This window comes from Lissotriton vulgaris, chromosome 1_1, assembly GCF_964263255.1.
Source record: "Lissotriton vulgaris chromosome 1_1, aLisVul1.2, whole genome shotgun sequence".
NCBI classification, from domain to species: domain Eukaryota; kingdom Metazoa; phylum Chordata; class Amphibia; order Caudata; family Salamandridae; genus Lissotriton; species Lissotriton vulgaris.
In genome coordinates, this window is record NC_141685.1 from 112254860 (window position 1) to 112260284 (window position 5425).

At 41.9% G+C, this 5425-nt stretch overlaps 1 pseudogene; it reads left to right on the forward strand.

Annotated features, from left to right (window-relative positions):
- The first annotated feature begins 1138 nt into the window (after positions 1-1138).
- LOC147737656 (uncharacterized) lies at positions 1139-2656 on the forward strand (annotated as a pseudogene).
- Positions 2657-5425: the final 2769 nt, after the last annotated feature.

The window sequence follows — 5425 nt, forward strand, 5'->3', positions numbered from 1 at the left end:
GTACCACAATTTAAAAAGAACGGATATTAATCTTGGAAAAACTCTCGAGATTTTCTATGGAGTACACACTTAAAGAGGCTGTACCTCGAAACTGGGCTGTTGTGATCAGGAATTATGATTGTCAGCAGCTTCCTCCTAACCGGCAAGGACACTGTATTTTACTTTTAGGCTTCAACTGTGACATCAGACATCAGTATATGTTCTGCAGCTTTCCTCCCTCAGTGTCTCTCCCCTCTTTATAGTAGCTCCTTCCTCATCCCACGTTTCTGTCTTGTAGCCACCTGACTGTGACAAACTCACAGACATTTGTTTCTCATTCACAGAATCAAGGAGCTGATGAACAGACCTAAAAGCCCCCTGCACCCAAATACTCCTGACCAGCATTACCAGAAGAAAAAACTGTATCCGTGTGAAGAGTCTGCAAAAACATCCACGCTATACAATACATTCAGGGGAAAAACAGTGAACTAGCTTAAGCAAGACCTTCATACAGAGCTCCTCTTTAGGGACAGTTTGAAGCTCCATACCATGAATAATCTTCATCAGTCTACGGAGTGAGAAATGTTTGCTTAGAGCTTGCATTGATATGTTCCTCAGAGGTTTTGTTCTGGAAAGAAACCATATTTGTGTACGGATTCGGAGAAGAGTCTCACTCAGAGCTCATATCTGTACATGCATCAGATGATCCATACGAGGCTGAAGCATAGTTGTGCACAGAGTGTGACATAATTTTCATTGTAATATCAGATTAGGACAAGCATCAGAATATCCATACTCTGGAGAAACTATACCATTGTAAAGAGGATTAGAAGAGCTTGACTCACCAACAAAATCGGGTGAATTACCATTGGTTGCCTTTTATGGGAGACATCGTAGTGTACATACAGTGAGAAAGCTGCACTATGGGCTCTTTGTTACACAGGCATCAAAATGTTTGTTCTGAGTATATGTCATACCAGTGTATGAAACGTTGGATAAGTTTCACTGAGACAAAAAGCATCAGAGAATTAATTGAGGTGAGAAACCTTATCAGTGAGAAACACTTTGCTGTGAAGAGCACACTGTTACATCATAGGGTTTCTCACCATATGGATTCTATATGTACTGAATGAGGACAGGATTCACTTGTAAGACAAATATGTTAAGTCACCAAAGAATCCTCACTGGTGAGAAACCCTGTTGGTGCACAGAATGTGGAGAACACTTCACTCTGACAAGCGCATTAATCATACATCAGATAATCCATACTGGTGAGAACCCCTACAACTGCACTGAATGTGGAAAAAGCTTCAGTGAGCAACGTAGGCTGGTGAAGCATCGGAAAATCCATACTGGTGAGAAACCCTTTCAATGTACAGAATGTGGAAAAAGCTTCACTTGGGCAAAAGCACTGCTTGTTCATCAGGGAATCCATACTGGTGAGAAACCCTATCAGTGAACCGAATGTGGGAGAAGCTTCAGTGTGAAGCACACCTTGAAGCAGCATCAGAGAATCCATACTGGTGAAAAACCCTTTCAAAGTACAGAATGTGGGAAAAATTTCACTCAAGCAAGTTAACTGCTTTTTCATCAGAGAATTCATACTGGTGAGAAACCGTACCACTGTGCTGAATGTGGCAAGAGCTTCAGTGTAAAACACACCTTGGTGCAGCATCAGAGAATCCATACTGGTGAGAAACCCATTCAATGTACAGAATGTGGAAAACGCTTCCGTATAAAGTGCACACTGTTATCACACCAGAGAATCCATACAGGTGAGAAACCCATTCAGTGTACAAAATGTGGGAAAAAGTTCACTCAGAAGGGAAGCCTTTTGGCACATCAGAGAATCCATACTGGTGAGAAACCGTACCACTGTGCTGAATGTGGCAAAAGCTTCAGTGTAAAGCACACCTTGGTGCGGCATCAGAGAATCCATACTGGTGAAAATCCCTATCAATGTACCAAATGTGGAGAACGCTTCCGTATAAAGAGCACACTGTTGTCACACCAGAGAATCCATACTGGTAAAAAACTCATTCAGTGTACAGAATGTGGGAGAAGCTTCAGTGTGACGTACAAGCTAGTGCACCATCAGAGAATCCATACTGGCGAGAAACCCTACCACTGTGCTCATTGTGACAAAAGCTTCAGTGAGAAGTACACCTTGAAGCGGCATCAGAGAATCCATACTAGTGAGAACCCCTACCACTGTGCTGAAAGTGACAAATGTTTCAGTGCGAAGTGGAACCTGGTGCAGCATCAGAGAAACCAGGCAGGTGAGAAACCATTTCAGTGTACAGAGTGTGGAAAAGGCTTTAGTGTAAAGAGAAAACTATTGTCACACCAGAGAAGCCATACTGGTGAGAATTCCTATCAATGTATAGAATGTGGGAAAAGCTATCTTCATAGATCCCATTTGTTAATACATCAGAGAATGTATACTGGTGAGAAACCCTTTCAGTGTACAGAGTGTGGAAAAGGCTTCAGTGTAAAGAGAACACTATTGTCACACCAGAGAATCCATACTGGTGATAAACCATTTCCAAGTACAGAATGCAGAAGAAGCTTCACTCTGAAGAAAAAGCTTTTGGTACGTCAGAGAATCCATACTGGTGAAAACCCCACAACTGTACAGAATGTGGAAAATGATTTATTGAGAGGGGAGAACTGGTGAAGCATCAGAGTCCATACTGGTGAGAAACCATATCATTGTAGAAAGTGTGAGAAAAGATTCACTCTTACGAAAAATATGTTAAGCCCTCAAAAAATCTACACTAAAAACCCTCTTTGTGAACAGAATGTGGAAAATGCTTCAATCTGAACAGCACACTGTTAAGATATCAATAATCCATACAGTGGAGAAACTAAATAAAGTTACAGATTATAGGAAAAACTTCACTCAAAGGAAGGTCTGTTCCAGCATTGGAGGACACCTACTTAGTCAAAGGCAGATGTAGTGTGGAAAATGTGAGAGTAATCCACACTGAGGAGAAACCCTATTTGGGCACAGAATTTGGAGAAAGTTTCACTCAGACAAGCAAACTGTTCACACATCAGATGATCTATACTGCTGAGAAACCCTACCACTGCACAGAATGTGATAAAAGCTGCAGTAAGAAGTGAAACCTAGTAACTTTGAAGAAACCATCTCTCCAAACTGAATTTAACATCCAGGAGATTCAGCGATGACAGTCTATGGGATTCCGTGACTGGCGTATTGCAACATAATAAGTCAAGCACATTTTGGAACATAATTTCTCCAAGCATGAGTGCAGTCTGGAAATTTGTTTCATGTCCAATCTCACATTATGATTGGTAATCTTACAAACAGGAGTTGTATAAAAATTGTTAGGCATAGTAAAGTGATGGAACTTGAAATACTTGGACATTTTGAGAGTGGCTTCCTAAAAGAATAACATTTATCACAACTAAGAAAGGCTGAAAATTGGCATGGTCAGGAAGAGAAGACCTCATGAAATGCAAATATGTATTCTTAGTATGGTAGGATCTCTTGCTTCAGTTAAAGTTCATTGTAGGACCGCTACACTGCACTGAATCAATTGCTCTGCCGTAGGGCTTACGGTCACATAACATGAGGCGCTGGCAGTTGTAGCTCAAAATGGTGCGAATCCTGTGCCTGGACCTAGAGGCCTGTGGGGGCAAAGACACAAGATATTGTGATCTCCAAGGAGGGGACCCGTCATTCCCTCTCATCCACCTGTACTATATTTGCCCCTTGTCTGCTGCAGGAGGGGTATTGATCCAGCTACTCAGTGGCAGAGATAGACAGTGACCAACCTCAGACCTCGCTTTGGGGAGGTAGTATGCTGTTTTTTGGGATGCCCAGGGGTGTCCTTATGCGAGTTCAAGTGCATTGCCCACTATCATTAACCTGGTTGGTGTCTTTGTTGAGGTGGTTCAAGAAAGAGATCCCTAGAAAATCACTGTGATGTTTGCTGTAATCTGCTAGTTTATCAGCCCTTCTCTGGTCAGTGGCATGAGCAATGTGACATCATTGTTTAGCATGAGAATGGATTCAGGTCCTATCTATGTTTCCTATAGGCTGTCTCACCATGGCATATGGCGGATAGCCATCGGAGATGGAGATTTGGTGATTGTCTTCTTGGCATACAATGCTATTCCCCACTTAAGGGAATATGGTGAGGTAAATATATGGTGTAGCAAGGAGTGTGGTGGTGCACCCATCTGTCATACCTTGTGGAGATCTGATCGAGGAGAGGGGCCTGCACCCTCCAGAAGAGAGCTGGTCTTTAGTTAAAGTTTATATGAGACAATAGAGCCACAGAAGAGGATGATGTGCTCGTCCCCCTTGTATGTAGACTTCCTCATCCCCGACTTTGCGGTCAGCCATACCATGCATTGGCTTTTTAGGTTGAGTAGCCACCCTTATTGGCTTCAAAGCAGGAATGGTTGGTCGTGGTTGTCGGAGAGTGTGGGGCAAATTTGAAGAGAGGGGGCTCTGATGCGGCTTGTAGCCCTGTGAATGCTGTGGCATAATCATTCCACTGTCAAGTGATAGACGTCAGTGTTATCAGAGTAGATTATTATGGATATTTAAACAGGTGTTTGACAAATGGAGAAATTGCAAATGGCCACACAAATATTAAGGTCTAATGAGGTTTGCATCAAGTCTAAGGGAAAAGGAAAAATTCCCAAGCAATGTATACGGGATGTACAAGTCTCTCAGGTGAATAGGGAAGATGAATCTGGAGGAAAGATACTAGATCTCCTTTACCAAGTTCCATAAGAAACTTTGTGTCCAAGCATTTCTTCTCAGCGAATGATGGAAAGACAATCCAGCAGAGTATCCCAGGAGATAATCCAGCAAAAGCAAGTGGTGATTTAAGGCGACAAAACGGTATGGATATCATCGACTCGACAGGCTCAGGCTTCAGAACAGAAGTAGAAGCTGATGTTCGAAGCACATGAAATTATTGTAGATGCCACACTAAGCTGCAATGAGTGGAGTCTATGGTGAATAAATCTCTCCCTCCTTATTCTCAACAGGTGAAACTATAAATCCAACAATGTCCTCTGCCTCATTGAGTGTAATATTGCTTATGCAAGGCACTCTAAAAAGAATTTTAGAAGTGCTGGTTCTACTAGATAAGAATCAACAGTACCAAATAAAAATCAACAGACCCACACATTTCAACAGCAAAATATAACTGGGGAATTACAAAATGTGAACATTTGATGACTTCCTTAAATAAGACCAGTAAACAAGTCTCTAGAAAACTTCCATAATGTTTTGTCAGGAAATTTGGTAGAAGACCATGTTTCAGATGTCGATATTGCCTTAGATGACTTGACTAATAATTATTTAGGAGGAAATGGGACGGAACATATCTCTTACTGGCCAATGGTGGTTAGCTTGCACTTTCTAACAGCGGGTAACAGAACCTCTCCTTAAACTTTAATC